Raw genomic sequence first — 17,674 nt, forward strand, 5'->3', positions numbered from 1 at the left:
GAAATAATCTTTTTTGAAAAGTTTACCACATTCTTGTTTGGTAATCGAGGTGCTTTTTAGGTGATATAATTGTTTTCCCTTGTTGTTTTACACCAATCAGATTGAGTGTGTTTTTGTTTGATTGAGAGAGTGGGTTGTGATAGATTGAATGGGTCTTGGAATGGATGTGAATATAATTGGATTCATCACCAGTCCTTGTGTTTAAATGTATTCATATTGTATGATTGTTCACCACTTTCAGTTATCTGTTCCTTGTAGAAAAAAACATTTGTACTATTGAAATAAAAGCGACTAATGAGCTTTCAGGTGTACTGTTGTGCGGTCTATACACCTTTGGTTAAATCAATTTAATTAATGCATTAGTACTGGCATTTTTCTTGTTGTTCAGGTTAACCCCTTCGCTGCTGGCCCGTTTCCGCCGCTGTGCGGTAAACAAATGAACAGGGCGGGGCCGTGACGAACCCCAGCCGTCATCAGCACACGAGCACCATGGAGCGTGACGGCTGGGGTTCGTCACCAGCATGCAAGGGGTTTAAGGGCTCAGCCTTACTGAGTTAGAGCCATACCCTTTATTGTTAACAGTTGGCACCTTGAAGGCGTTGAGGACATTTCATCCTCTTCTCCCTAGACCTGCCAAAGAAACGGTGGTCCGGGCTCTGATTCTGTCCCGTCTGGACTCTGCGAATACACTTTTTGTGGGTATCCCTGGCTACCTCCTTAAGAAATTGCAAGTAGTCCAAAACTCGGCAGCCAGACTCCTTCGGAGTTTGTCAAAGAGGAGTAGTGTGCATGCTCACCTGTACTCCCTGCATTGGCTGCCAGTGGAGTCTCGGATAAAATTCAAAATGCTGACCACTGCTCATAAGGCTTTATATGGTCTAGGTCCTGTCTAACTTCAAAAGAGATTTGCTTTTACACACCAGTGAGACAGCTGTGTTCTTCCTCTCAGTTTTTGATGCAGACCCCCAGATTTAACCGCCAAAGGATGGGTGGGTGCTCATTTGTCAGGTCAGCTGCTCTAGTCTGGAAACGACTTCCGCTGTCACTGTGTGGCCTTCCAGACTTTACAATCTTCAAGAAAAAACTAAAAACCCTTCTCTTCTAGCCTGATCCAGGTGTTTGCCTCCTTTTCCATTGCTTGCGCAGGGACACTCATGGAGTAGCTGTGCGTGCTATAAATAAATATAACATAACGTAACATGTTTGTAACTGATAAAATGCACAGAGTCCCTGAGTCTACAGAAAAGAAAACAATGCATATATCTAAATAAAAGTGATCCAGAGATTTTTAATGCTAAGATTAATTATTTAGGCTTACTTATATACCTTATTGAGTAGTCAATGTATATTTCTGAACATTCGATTGTTTTAAGTGAACTTAGTACACCCCAAGGATTTTGTTGGTGTAGTCTGAGGATTTGCTGCAGTCGCAGGCATATTACTCCAAGAACAAAAGACCAGAACAAAGTTTACCAATTAAGCACTTTCTAAGGTTTATGTGTGATGTAGTTTTGAACTAATTTTAAGCCTGTGTATGTAAAAACTATTTTTCTCTTTACAAAATCTGTTTGTTACTTCACATAAAAGCACGGTTTTTAACTTTTAGAGTTTCCCAAAAACACAACTGAACCTTTAATAATGTAGTCGATTTTATTGTAAACATATTAAACAAATTCATCACAGGGCATTAAGAGTGAAATGACAAATCGGCATAAGTGCATGTAATCAATGTATTGTGTTTAATTGTGGGTCCAATGCAGTGAAAGTTGAGACGATGTCCTGACGAAGGCAACCTGCCAAAACACGCATAGTCTCATCTACCGCCGACCCTCCTTTCTGTCCATGTTGATCTGGACCTTATTGGAAATATAAGAGAAAGAATATTGTATCAATAGATATCAGTATCATGTTTGTTTTAATCTATAACTCATGTGATTGCGTATTATATGTTGTTGATGGATTGTGATTATATGTTGTTGATGCATTGTGATTATAAAAGATACAGAATTATGTATTTTTGGTACTCGAAAAAATGATAAAATATTATGCAAAACAAAGCAAAAATATATTTTTGATAATAATCAAGCACTATGTCGGTTGATCAGGTGTAAGATGTCCTGATATAATTTCATATATTCATGCTTGTTATGAGCTTGGTTTTCTTTACCCTTCATCACCCTTTGATAGCTTGGCACAGAGCATGCAGGCTTTACTTAGAGTATTTGTGCAACACTTCAAACAGTACATCAGTGAAATCACAGCACAAAAAATCCCACACCATGTTAGAAAAATAAAACTGAATTGATTAAATGAAACAACACCAAAACAACAAAAATCAGATGAGTATAAATAGATTTATTGAATGTTAAAGTTTATAGAGAGAAATATCGCCAAACAGCACAATGGGCTAATGGGGAAATCTGGTTGCGCCATACCTGGACAAAGTCACAAGTTCAGGCTGACAGCGATGGAGCGTGGGCAGGATATAAGGACACTGTCAGGTTTGCTGAACAGAGTACCTTAAATCCTGGTCGCAGAAAGTTGTGTGGATCCGGAGTCGAAGATGTGTTATGCAGCCGAGATGATGCGTTGGTTCCAAGTGCGGGGAGGCCGCGCTGCGAGGACCTGTAAGTCGACAATGAGGATCCCATCAAAGGGGCTTGTGAAGAAGAAGTCTAGTGTTGGGGATGTGATGTGCAGCTGAGGTTATGCGTTGATTTTGAAGAGCTGTGAAGGGGTGATGAGGAGTCTTGACACCTTTGTCAAAGCTGCCATTGACGAGGGATGCGAGGGGCTGCACTGGGTAAAGCGTTGTACACTAATAGTTCCAAAGGCCATGCGTTGGTTCTAAGAAGTGTGTTGTGGCAGTGGTGTGTGTCTTTTGCACTGAATCCAATCCACGCGGCAGAGACTATGCATTGGTTCTGCTCGGGGATGCGCAGTTCATCTGAGGAGACGTGTCGGTCCTGCATCACACTTTGGCACACACCTGTACAGTGCAAATGGAGATACCACCTGCAAATCTGTGGACTGCATTTATTTTCCACCTGAACTCTTACTCATCTAATGGGCGAGTGACTGACAAAGCGGCAGCATTTATAAAGCGCCTACCACACACACGTGCGTCTCTGTGGTCTCTCCAGATCATGGACATTACGCAATGGTAGCTCGGTGGAAAGGAATAGCAACTGGCGCTACAGCTAGTTACAGCCACGGTATTTGTGTTTGCACCGGATATGTGCACATACGCCGTTTGTGCATATAAACCTCAAATGCAAGTATATAGTGTAAAAAAGACAGATGACTCTGCATTCCACTCTCATCATCTCAACCCTCTCACACTCTCTCGTCTTGCAAACGGAAACTATGTTCAAACATACGTTTAGTATATATAAGAACTTCCTGCAGGCAATGTTTCTAATATGTGTTCATTTCCTAGGTAAACCAAGGTGTTTCGAAGAGTTCTTAATGTTACAATCACCTTGCCAAATATTGCACCGGCTGCACGACTCCATGTAAAAAACTAAAATGGCTTCCCATATGGGTCTACAATATACCTAAACTGAAAGCGCAGCTACCTTTAAACATAGTCAGCAATGCTTTTCTTCCAACCGTACACTGCTAGTTAACATATGAAAAAGATAGCAAAATGGTGTGTTATTTTCATACAAAATAAACTTAAATTCATTATTTTAAAGATAATAAGCCTGCCGCGTATATCAGGAAACTGTCAAGCAGTATTTTACACAATAAGAAATCTCTAGTGTAAAAGTATAATCCAAGATCTGCTATTTTTCACTTGGAACAACAAACATTTTCAACTTGATATCACCCTCATTGTGTGATATGGCAGCAAATGCCTTAAGCAATACCTGTTCTGATTGTCTAGTGAAAGGCGTTTTATGACTGGAGAGGTTGATAGATGGGCCCTGTTTCTGTTGCAAATTTGTTTTATCATTTGTTTTCATCATTTCACTGAAATAATTAGATTCGATGATGACATATTAACCCCAACTGAGAAAATATGACTTCTTTCTGAAAACCCTCCAGCAAAACTCGAAATCATGCAGAAGTAGTAGAGAAAAAGATGCTCTCTTTTCAGGACAGTAGAAATAAGAGATTTACAAGGAATGAAATAGGTATCACACGTGGTTATAGTCAGTCATAGGGGAATATGCTAAAAAAGTGTGGAAAAAGCAAAGAAACACGCACAGACTATGGGGGATATTTACAATAAAATGTCGGAGCGTGGTGTTACTCCAAGATTGATAACGCCGCATTCTGACATTTTATGAACGCAGAGATGAAAAAGCTGCCTAGCGCTAGCGCAGGCACCCTCCTGCCATGTTGCAGTGGTGCCTGCGCTGCAGGGGCGATTGTTTATGTATAGGAAAAGACCCCTTCCTGCACACAAACAGTCTTTAAAGGTGATTTGCTGTTTCTATGTGTGCTACAGAATGCCGCACACAAAGGAAGAGAAACATACAAGAAGAAATTTATAATTTCTCCTTGTATTACCATCCAAAGACTAGGTTTTACCTGGCCTTAGTTTTTGGCGCTGCCTCATCCTTGTAAATTTGGGGCAGCGTCAAAAAGCAATGGGTGCTGTAGTGGAACACCCACAGCAACTCTTATTGCCCACCACTTTGCAGCAGCGGACTGCTGAGTCAAGGGCATATTTACAAGGTGGCGTTAAGCCACTGAATGGCTTAACGCCACCTTGTAATTATGGGGTAGAGAGCAGTGCCACTGGATCTTCAGAAAAAGTGATGCTCTGGTGGTGTTAGGGGCTTGTAAATACACACACACACAGACTGTGTGCTTCATTCATAGGTTTCCTATTGTGATGTTTGTCAGATGTGCATTATTTTCCTTAACCCCTTCACTGCGGTGGCTATTCCGCCGCAGTGCTAAGGGGGTGGGGGGGCCGCGCGGCGGTCCCGTGCTCGTGACGGAACCGCTCCGTCACGGCACGCGGGTGATCTGTGCTTGTGATGGAACGGTTCCGTCACGGCCCCGCCGGCGCTAGAGAACGTTAGCGCAGTAGCGGAATTCGCGAGGCGCAGGCGCGTCGAGAGGGCCGTGACGGAACTGTTCCGTCACCAGCACAGCCCACCCGAGGCTCGTGAGGGAACGGTTCCGTCACGAGCATGGGAGGGGTTAAGTGATACCAGTTTCCTACACTCTTCTAATATTAGTTCTATGTAGCACAGACCCAATTTGTTGCCTAGGCTAGGTACAACAACATTTGGCTGATTTTCTACTGAAATACACCGGTAAAGTTAGTAGTAATAGATTTACAGTTCTATTTTGAGTCTTATCTATCCATCCTATCCCATAAGGGGGTAGAGGCATGCATGCCTACCATTAAGTATACATCCCTGCTCAGTGTTTGAGAAAAGAATCTAGGTGCAGATTCATGCCCAAGTGTAGGCATAAATCTATGAGCAAAGAGAAAGAGTACTCCGCATGTGAATCTAGGATTCTGAATTTCGCCCATACACTTTGACGTCATATAATTACTGGACTTACCATTGCCTGCTTACTTATGACTCACAGCCCCTGCATGGCTTTTTTCTACTTTACAATTGATGAGTTGACAAACAGGTTTGGACAACATTTTCTTGTAATAGATAAATACATGTTATCATTTCTGCAGATTAATCAAGGAGGCAAGATTAATGCAACATTGTCGTGGTATAAAAAATAAGATATACCATTTTAAGAACAGCAGCTCTAGAAGTCACACTTTTAATTGCTTATCTTACATGTAAAAAAAAAATCAATACACCTCCCTTTAGTGAATAAGTTTAGCTTGCTGTCACTTTCCACTTATAAGTAACCGTTGCTCATCCTCCATTATTACTCTCTTTTCTATTGTGCAGTGCTCCTTTGTTTATGTCAAAGTTTCATCTGTTCATGCGATTGAAAAAGCTATTCCTCCATATATCCATATATGCAAACCAATTACAAGACCTAAGTAAAAATAGACATTGACAAATCCAATGGATAGCTAATTTTTAAAGAAGTAATGTTATTCACAATTTCATGCCATTCAAAAGCTACAACCAGCACTTGCCTGATGCAGGCTCTGTTCTCTTAGGTTGTTTCCTAGCGGTCTCTCAGGTTAGACGCAAGTGCTTTTTATTAGCAGGCTGCAGTTCCTCAAGCCATTACTCGAGTTTCCATAAACATCACTTGCCCCTTTTTAATATAAATGCCAAGTTTGGGCAGGTGTAAGGCATATGTACTGCAAAGTTGGAGGGAGGTTTAGTTATGGTAAGTTAAGTACAGCCGGGTCATTTAAGTATGAAAGGTACATATACGTGGTAGATTTATTAGTTGGAAAGTAGTATTTTTAATGATCACATTTTAGAGTCATATGTTTTTTTCTATTTTTTTTTTTAACCAGTGTGTGTATTGTTTCCTGTCTTTTGTGATCTTATGCGATCGAAATAAAGACTTTTGAAATTGATAGGTAAGGTATATTTAAAGGAAATAGGTATATTAGGTATGGTAAATAAACAGGTATGGTAGGTTGGTGTTTCACAAAAGGGACAAATGGGTTTGCTATTTTCCACCGCACATCAATGAGTTAAGCCAATTATAGTATACACAAAAGTGAGTTGAAAAATGCATCTATGGCTGGGGTGTTCCTAAGATGTATGACACCTACCCACCAAAGTGTTAATCCATCCTAGTATTCAGTTGAACCTAGGTCAAACATTTATATACACAACACCCTGAGCACACCATACTGTTGTAACAAATCAAGTGATATAAGAATTTTTTTTTTTGTATAGAACAGTCCATGAAGTCTTAACATCCAGTGAATTTCTAAATCCCAACACTTCTCAAAAGAGCATCCAAATGAATCTTCTTAGGTTGAAATCTGATATTTAATATCCAAAGTTCATAAGAGGAAAAACTGCAGCCGACGCGCGTTTCGCCCACAGGGCTTTTTCAAGGCTATTTGTTCAATCTCCTCAGATGTAAGGCTATAATCTCCCACTGGACAATAGCAAAATAGAGCGCTTGCTGTGAAGTTGCATATGTTGTATTTCCGCTCATTCATTTGGTAATTATGGCCCCAACAGCATTCGAGCCTATCCTCTTCCAATGTCACCACTCAAAGTGAGTGTTCAAATCCATTCTATTGTGCATATACACTCTTGAATCTTGATACATCCAAGGTTGTTCTTGTTTTTAAGTTCAGGTCGTGTATCGAAGCACCAGGTGGTAATTCTTATCCTGTTTTGAGTGGTGACATTGGAAGAGGATAGGCTCGAATGCTGTTGGGGCCATAATTACCATATGAATGAGCGGAAATACAACATATACAACTTCACAGCAAGCGCTCTATTTTGCTATTGTCCAGTGGGAGCTTATAGCCTTACATCTGATGAGAGTGAACAAATAGCCTTGAAAAAGCCCTGTGGGCGAAAGGCGCGTCGGCTGCCGTTTTTCCTCTTATGAACTTTGGATATTAAATATCAGATTTCAACCTAAGAAGATTCGTTTGGATGCTCTTTTGAGAAGTGTTGGGATTTAGAAATTCACTGGATGTTAAGACTTCATGGACTGTTCTATACAAAAAAAAAATTCTTATATCACTTGATTTGTTACAACAGTATGGTGTGCTCGGGTGTTGTGTATATAAATGGTAGGTTGGTGTGGTAAATACTGTAGGGAGGTATGTTTATTAGGTATGGTAGCTAAGTTTGGTATTTATGAAATGTATGGTAGGTAAAGTAGACTAAGTATAGCAAGTGAGTATTGCATGGTAGGTAGTTATGGTAGGTGTGGTAGATAGGTATTTATGTTAGATGGGTTAAGTATGAGAGGTTAGGTATGGTAGGTAGTTAGGTATGATACCATGGAAGGTACAAAAAGTAGATAGGTTTGGTACACATGGTTTTAAGGTCTGTGTGACAAAATATGTATGGTAGGTGAGTATGGCAGGTTGGCATGGTAAATTAGGTATGGTAGGTTAGATACGGGTGATAGATTAAGTATTATAGGTTAGGTAAAGTTGTTACATATGGAAGGTATTGCATGTGAGTTGTGGTTAGGTAAAGTAGGTAAAGTATGGTAGACATTGTAGACAAGGTAGGTGTGTATATTAGGCAGGCATGATCAATTCTATTTGCAGGAAGGCAAGACAAGTTAGAATGGTAAATTAGATGTGGGCGGTACATTGGATATCATGGGTTAGGTATAGCAGGCAAATATAATACTATGGTACATTAGATATTGTAGGTAAAGTAGGTTAAGTATGGTAGGAATGGTAGGTAGATACAGTGGGCACAACAGGGTAAGTCGGTGAGTTTGTATGGTAGTTATGGTAGGTGTGTATGTTATGTTAGATATAACAGTTACTTATAGAGGGTAATTAGCTATGATAAATAAATAGAGATGGTACATAGGTTTGGTAAGTGTGATAGGTTAGGTATAGTAATGAGGCACAGAAAGTATAATAGATTAAATTTGGTCACATCAAGTATGAAAGGTATGGTAGGAAGTATAGGTACGGAAGGTAGGTATGATACATTGTGTATGGTAGGTAGGTATAGTACGTTTGATAGGTCAGGTATGGTTAGAAATATCAATTTTGTCTGGTAAGTGCTAATTAAATGTTTGAAGAATTAAAGCATTTTCTAGACTTCTTCCTTACAAATAGTAGCACTTTTACTGGTAATCACTAACAGATACTTTTAATACTTTTACCGAAGGGGCCCTGTTTTTGTTACATCTTTATGTATGTGCACATACGTATTCGATGAATAAAAGATCCAAAATGATATAATACCAGCAAAGTAAAATAAATGAATGGCTAAGAGTGAATAGTCAATTGATCTATGCTCCTTTTATGACAAGCTTAGGCAAGCAAGCAAAAAGAACCAAAGCAGTAAATCAGCCAATAAAATGTTGTGCCAGCAAAGTTAATAGTTCAAAGTACACACAATGGGTCATGTTAAATCTGCAAATTAACCATAGAAAAACCTCAAAATGTCAAGTCCTTGACGGACAGCTCATCCAAGCAGTGAAAAGGTAGGAAAAACATATTAAAGCTAATATTTGAATATGGCTGACCCAAAGTCCACTCCCTGGCTATACTTCTTTAGACCTTTATATTTAAAAGAAGATTTATTGAGACAAAAGCTCTTGCAACAGACAGTCCAAGCAGTCTCTAGTGAGATCTAACAGCATCATATACTGTGCTGCATATTTTCAGTATGACTCTTTAAATAGAATAAGAAAAACAATAAACGTTTGGCAACTACATTTGTAGGAATGTTGATACCTGTGTCTGATAGCAAATGTTGGTGAACCAACAACAATTGACTGTCACATTGTAGTGTTATTGAACAGTCGCAGAGGATTTTCCTGCCTAGGAGACAGTAAATGTCCTGTTTTATATCTTGACCGTTTAATTCCTCTCATCTGGAAAAGAATTCCCTTTACAACTACATTACATATAAAAAAGATGAGCATAAGTTTGTTTGCAACAGATAACAGAACAGCTGAAAAATATTCCACTTTCATCATAAACAATTCAATTCCCAGTGTATGCTCTACTCCCACACATTCATTAAATCGTATTTTTAATCTTGGAAATCAAGGTTCTTTGCTAAAGAATATTCCCGTAGTAGCACGCATAGCTACACAGCTAATATGAGATTATTAACCATACTTTTTTTGTATAGAAACTATTCATCATTTGGGATTCAAAATATTGCAATAAAACCTTGCAACATCATTTGAGATAGTTATTTTGGATCTAAAACGACGATCGTGAAACCTTATGAGAGCTTGGAGCAGACAGAGTGCGGTTAATTTACTGAAAAATGCATGCTCATTCTCATTTAGGTTTCTTAGCAACAACAGCTCCAAAGTTTATATTAATAACATTGACAGCCAAAACATAAAATGTAAACTTTGGTTTCAGGGGAAGGTAACTTCTTTAGTGTGTTTGCCAACAATTGTTTGTTCAAATGTTTGCAGTCCTACACCAAATAATGTGACAAATATAGCGTCATTTATTGTAGACCATATATTATATTGATTTTGTTCTATAATAAATTAAACAAATTAATCCACTGCCTGTTTCACTTGATAAGGCCAATAGGTATTGTATACGTGATTATAATGTATTTGTTCAGGTAGTTAGTTATTTCTCTTTGTCAACAAACGCCACCACTAGGTCACAGGTGGCCCCCAGCAATTGGTTATTCTGTTAAGTATGTTATGTGTATGTTGTAGTCTTTGAAATGCTACACAGAGTGTGTCATGCACATTAGTCCCAGAAAAAAAGGAAACCATTGCATAATTCTCACAATGTGTTATAGTTCTACCTCATGATTGGTGATGGGTAACATCTATCTTCCTGGGATTAAGGTCAACATTATTAAATATATTCAAAGATCTGGGGATAGATTCATCAATATTTCATGCAACACAGTACAGCAAAACAACATGCTGCACGGTGCTGCATGAAAGGGAAAGGAAAATATAGCATATATAGTGCATTCATTGACTCTGACTGTGGAATCACTGACATAATATTGAACACAAAAATATAGACTTACCAAAATATCGTTGACAAAATATTGAATCAAAAATATCTTTGTAAAAAATATAGTTAGTCAAAATATCGAATTTTTTTAAATGTCTTAAAAGTAATTTAAAATTAATACTAAATATAATTAACTGAAACATACATAAAAATACTTAAATAACCTTAACATTAATAAATAACTAATTTAAGTTAAAAAACATACATTTTTTAATACATATATATTAACTTAATATTAATGAAAAATATACAATATTTTTACTGTAAGATAGAGGGAGGGTAACATTTACTATTAACACTCCAGTGAGTGCAACAGTAGGGAAAATGTTGGATAGCGTAGGGGTAAAAATAACTATTCCCACTCCAGAGAGTGCAACAGTAGGGAAAGCGTTGGATAGCGTGGGGGTAAAAACTTACTATTCCCACTCCAGAGATAGTAAGGAAAGCGTTGGATAGCGTTGGGGTAAACATTACTATTCCCACTCCAGAGAGTGCAACAGTAGGGAAAGCGTTGGATAGCGTAGGGGTAAAAAATACTATTCCCACTCCAGAGAGTGCAACAGTAGCGTGGGGGTAAAAACTTACTATTCCCACTCCAGAGATAGTAGGGAAAGCGTTGGATAGCGTTGGGGTAAACATTACTATTCCCACTCCAGAGAGTGCAACAGTAGGGAAAGCGTTAGATAGCGTAGGGGTAAAAAATACTATTCCCACTCCAGAGAGTGCAACAGTAGGGAAAGCGATGGATAGCGGGAGGGTAAAAATTACTATTCCCCCTCCAGAGGGTGCAACAGTAGGGAAAGCGTTGGATAGCAGGAGGGTATAAATTACTATTCCCACTCCAGAGAGTGCAACAGTAGGGAAAGCGTTGGATAGCGGGAGGGTAAAAATTACTATTCCCACTCCAGAGAGTGCAACAGTAGGGAAAGCGTTGGATACCGTAGGGGTAACAATTACTATTCCCACTCCAGAGAGTGAAACAGTAGGGAAAGCGTTGGATAGCGTCAGGGTAGAAATTACTAATCCCACTCCAGTAAGTTTAACAGTAGGGAAAGTAATGATTTAATATATAGATAAAAATAAATTAAATCTCAATACCAATAAAACATTATTTAAAATTAATTACCAATTTAATATGATACAATATTGAATTAATTAGAAATTAAAATAAATATTAGTTGTTACAAATTACTTACATATTCATAATTAATAAACAATCAATTAATTTTCAATAACAACAAATAATGAATATTAAAAATTGATACCCATTAATAATTAACAATAAATTAATTATCAATACACAAAAAATATTTTTTATATGTCATTAATTACAATTACATTACTTCCGAGCCTATTCCCCTATAAACCCACAAACCACTACAGGAAATAAATTAATACAATAATCATAATTATCAAATAAATAATTAATACAAATAATTACCAATTAATAAAAAAGAATTACCAATTAAAAATTAATTAACAATACATTAAAAATCAATACCAATAAATACAAATCAATGATTTACTTAATTGCAATGAAATTACTTCCCACCCTATTCCCCTATAAACCCACAACCCACTCCAGAAAATAAATTTATCACATTAACACAATTATCTATTAATCAATTAATAAAAATGAATTGCCAATTAATAAAAATAATTACCAATTAAAAATTAATGAACAATAAATTCAAAATGAATACCAATAAATAAATAAAAATATTTAAGTAATTACAATTAAATTACTTCCCACCCTATTCCCCTAAAAACCCACAACAAGCTACAGAACTAAAAAAAAAATTAAATAAAAAATAATTAATAATTGCTTAAAAATTATATTTAATTTAATATAATTAAATTACTTCCCACCCTATTCCCCTATAAACCGACAACCGACTACAGAATTAAATTAAGCAAAAATGAAATAACATAAAACTAATTACTTAAAATAAATTAAACATACATTACAAAAATAATAAACACTTTTCACACATATACTAACATACAAAACACTTTAAAAAATTCGATATTATTAAAAATTCGATATATTTTAATGCCTATATCATATACTTCGATATTTTAAATTTCTACATTTTTACAATCGATATTATATTACTTACCTTCAATTTGATATTTTTAACCACTATATTTTGTCCATTCGATATTTTTTCCATTCTATATTTTTAACTTCAATATTTTGTCCATTCTGTATTTTGTATTCAATATTATTTCTAGTTACCCTGACTGTGCTGGCGCACAATCTGCTGCAGAGCACAAATGCAGGCACCCTTACTCCTTGGTGCAATTATCAAATCAAGTCAAAGAGATATATTGAGCGCACATATCACCCAAGGGTCTCATAGCGCTAGCGTAAAACTCCTGTAAGGGCTGAAGACCAATTGAACAGAAAGGGCCATCAGAAGTGATCCAAATAGCCAAGTTTTTAATTCCCTTTGGTACTGCTTGTGGTCTGTGATAATGCCGAGCTGTAATGGAAGTTTATTGCAAAAAGCAGGAGCTAGATGGGAGAAGGTTCTACCCCATCCCATTGGTGCCTGAATTGCAGGCTGGGTTGCTTTTGAGCAAATATATATACACAATCCAAGTTTAAATGATGCATGAACAGATCAAACAGACTCAAATATTGCTGATGCTGAATAATTCAAGTGTTGTTCCAAGCTTGTGCTGCCCTTGACGCGTTTCGGCCGTGAACAAAGGCTTTGATCACATTTTATATATATATATATATATATGTATATATTACCTACTGGCTGTCGCCAGTAGGTATATATAGTTAGGATTTTTTCCCTATGGGATTTTTGAAAATTCTATGTCTAATAACTTTGGCGTTTGTGGACGGAATCGGCTGAAATTTTTAGGAAAATGGCACATTTTGTTTCTGAGCAGCCCCTGAAAATTTGGTGGGGTTTCGTCAAGGGGGGGCCGAGAAAAAAGGGGGGTCCCAAAACGCGTTTTTCCCATTCATTTTTCCATAGGGCGGTTGGACTCACTTTTAGCTCGAACGGCTGAATGGATTTGCACGAAACTTGGCAAAATTGTAGGGACTGTTAGCCCGATGTGCCTTTGCTAGGTCTCAATATATGTGCTCCAGTAGTTTTTGAGAAATTAACGTTCAAACCAAGATATATATCTGTAACAGCGCTCTGGGCAGCGATCCGGTCCGCTTACTTTTCGCTTATCGGAACTTTGCGCGCAGAAAGCTGATTGGCTCTCCGGTGTCTGTCAACATTCTAAACAGTCCGGAGCGGACGCCATCTTGTCTCTCGGTAGGATCGAGAGAGAAGAAGAGGTGGAAAACGAAAGGGGAATTTAATGAAAGGGGGCAAGGTATCCCCCTCTTGACCCCCTAGGAATGTTGTTGGGGTTATTAAAGGGTCCCGTGGGGAAAATAAAAAAAAAATGATTTTTCACGGTAGAAGCGCGGCCGCGAACTGGTAGCGAAACGGGAATTCGCCATTTTGTGCTTCGTTAATTAAATTACTAGTTATAAGTGGGTGCGGGAGACGTATCCTAATCCCCTATGTTTCCTGAGGGTGGCTGAGGAGGCTGATATATGTTGATACATCTCTTCCAGCGGCTGTGCGTGAGCTTTTTTTTTTTTTTTGCTGCGTGACAGTCCGGAGCGGCCGCCATCTTGTCTCTCGGTAGGATCGAGAGAGAAGAAAAGGTGAAAAACGAAAGGGGAATTTAATGAAAGGGGGCAAGGTATCCCCCTCTTGACCCCCTAGGAATGTTGTTGGGGTTATTAAAGGGTCCCGTGGGGAAAAAAAAAAAATGATTTTTCACGGTAGAAGCGCTTCACGGGCCGCGAACTGGGCCGCAAACTGGTAGCGAAACGGGAATTCGCCATTTTGTGCTTCGTTAATTAAAGTACTAGGTATAAGGGGGTGCGGGAGACGTATCCTAATCCCCTATGTTTCCTGAGGGTGGCTGAGGAGGCTGATATATGTTGATACATCTCTTCCAGCGGCTGCGCCATCTTGCCTTTTTTCGAATGCCACAATTTTGTCGTGCACGGCAGCCATTTTAGATGCCAGGCTGGTCCCAGGCTATCACCTAACCCTGCGGATGTAGTTTATGGCCCCAGCTGTAGAGAATTCAGACATGCCAATCCTCCTGATTCAGGCGTGTGACTACTGATTTCAGTGCTAGTCTCCTGCCTCCCGATTTCTGCAAGCAAAAACCCGGGGGCATATTACGAACAACTAGCGATAATTTTTGTCTCTAACTTGTTTAGAGACAAAAATTATCGCCGCACATCGGCGATTTTTATCGCAGATAAACCTTGCTATTATCGCAGAAAAGTCAGCGATATTCATGTATTATCGACCTAATGCTCTTAGCCATGTTATCCACCTCCCATTGGATAACATGGCTAAGAACTGCTCAAGGCAGGTGTTAGATTTTGGAGATATTCGCGCTTAGCGCGAATATCTCCAAAAGTTGGTAATAGAAGGTAGCGATGTTAGGGACTGTTTCCAGTCGCTAACATCTTGGCACGCCACTTTGCATGTCATTAGTGATAAGTATCACTGACATGCAAAGCGGGGCCCAAGATGGTCGCTATCTCCTTTTAGCTGTCACTAACTGGTGTTAGCGACAGCTTGGTAATAGGGAAATAATTTTATCTCCGCTTTCATGGCTTTTAAAGCCAAAAAAGCGGAGATAAACCCCCTTGATAATATGCCCCACGATTCCTTGGGGGTTTCAGCTGACAGGGCTTGGTATTGTGTTACATGGTAATTTTTCCATGAAACGTCAGAGGGTCGATGCAGGGGTTCTAGAAGAGGTGATAAACCATTTAAGCCTCATGAACAAGCGCATGGTCTTTTAAAGATTTGTGAAGTACTCGGGGCGGCGGTGTGTGTGTGCCCTCTTTCAGGAGCGGGCGGGGGGGCACTGCCAGCAACTTGCCAGGTCAGGTAGTGTTCAACACGTGCATCACCCTTTCTCTGCCTGCTATTGCGCTCCATGCTTCGGAAAGGTAAGAAAAAGAACGTGCATTTGAGTTTGAAATGTCCGATCCTGCAGCAGCACACTTCCAAAGCCCACACATGACAATAACCCGATTCAAGGCCCCATTCACCCGTTTTTAAAAAAAATAGATAACACTCCAAGAAAGTAAGGTTATAAAACTTTATTAACTACTAACTTTAACGAACGGAACAAAAACTAAAAACATTTAAACATTTCTCAACACAAAAAGCAACAATGGTTAGAAGCTGTCTTTTGTGCGAATAGTCCCAAGGCAGCACAACGTGCAGAGTTCTGGACGGCACCCAGGTGATGTCGCCTGGGTGCCGCACTGGTTTAGGGATCCTACAATGCTGCTCCGAAAATTGGCGTGGGGCGTCCCGGGTGGGGCGGGGGGAGGCCTCGTCAGTAGCGGTCTGTTGTGCGAATAGTCCCAAGGCAGCACAACGTGCAGAGTTCTGGACGGCACCCAGGTGATGTCGCCTGGGTGCCGCATTGGTTTAGGGATCCTACAATGCAGCACAGAAAAACAGCGTGGGGCGTCCCGGGTGGTGCGGGGGGAGGCCTCGTCAGTAGCGGTCTGTGTCCAGTGTCACATGGCTGACACAACATGTACGACAGGCACCCAGGTGATGTCCAGTAAACTGCCGCACTGGTTTTGGTATCCTACAATGCTGCTCCGAAAATTGGTGTGCGGCGGCCCGGGGGGGGGGGGGGGGGGGAGCCGGCGTGAACGGGCCTCCCCAGGTGGCGGCCATCTAGCTGAGTTGCGCTCGCTCTTGCGGCCACAGCGTCTCGCTCACCATGTTGTTGAGTTGCTCCCACTCTTGCAGTGCAGCGATAGGCGGCTGCCACATGGCTCTTAAAATGGCGGACAGCTCCTCGGTTTTAGGCCTGGTCCACTGAAATGGCCCTGGGACACTTTGGAACTCGGACGCTTGCCTGCTAGGGCTTGGGCTCCATTCACGAAAAGCGTCCCCTCAGCCGTGAAGATTGTATAAAAGTCTTGGGGGGCCCCCGACTCCCGCAGGCTTCCGGTGGGGAGCGGCTGCCATGATTGCTCGCGGAATGACCACGACGGAGCCACGAGATGGTGGTGCTCTCATGCTGACGCCAGCTTCAGTCTGAATGATCCAGAAACAAGGTGGGGCTTTCATCGTTTGGGAAAAAAAAATGTTCTAAACCAATGAAAAGTGTTATTTTTAGGTCATATGACCAAGCCTTCCATCTTTAGGAAACCAAAAGTAAAATGAACCAATGAAAAGTTTTATAAACAAGTCACATGACCTGTTATGCGGCATAGGGCTACAAAAAGCGTAGAAAATCCGTTGGCACGTGAGGCGGCGTCAGTAGCGGACCGATAGGCGAATAGGCCGAAGGCAGCACAACGGGCCGAGATCCGGATGGTACCGAGGTGGTGTCCAGCAAATTGCCGCACTGGTGTGGCATCCTACAATGCTGCGCCGAAAGACGGCGTGTCCAGCTGAGTTGCGGTCACTGTTGCGGTACAGTGAGTCGAACGCGCCGAGATCTGGATGGCCCCGATGTTGTGTCCAGCAAGTTGCCGCACTGGTGTGGCCATCCTACAATGCTGCGCCGAAAGTCGGCGTGGGGTGCCCCGTTGGCTTATGAGGTGATGTCAGTAGTGGACCGATGTGTGAATAGGTCGGAACCAGCACAAGGCACCAAGATCCGAATGGCAAGTCCTGGATGTTGAGTGCCTCAGTTGAGATTTCTGAGCAGTGCTTGTAAGACTGTCTGAAGCTTATTTGCACCTGCTGCAGCTTCACTAGGTCCGGCGGAACTTTTTGCCTTTTCCTTTCTGCTTCTTTTCCTACAATGCGTTTCATCTGAAGACACGACCAGGTCCCTGAATGTGTGCAGGGGGACGCTATTGATTGAATGAACGCGCCGAGATCTGGATGGCACCGAGGTGGTGTCCAGCAAATTGCCGCACTGGTGTGGCCATCCTACAATGCTGCGCCGAAAGTCGGCGTGGGGTGCCCCGTTGGTTTATGAGGTGATGTCAGTAGTGGACCGATGTGTGAATAGGTCGGAACCAGCACAAGGCGCCCTGCACTGTTGAGCCTTTTTCAATGCCTG

The sequence above is a fragment of the Lissotriton vulgaris genome, chromosome 6 (genome assembly GCF_964263255.1).
Source record: "Lissotriton vulgaris chromosome 6, aLisVul1.2, whole genome shotgun sequence".
NCBI classification, from domain to species: Eukaryota; Metazoa; Chordata; class Amphibia; order Caudata; family Salamandridae; genus Lissotriton; species Lissotriton vulgaris.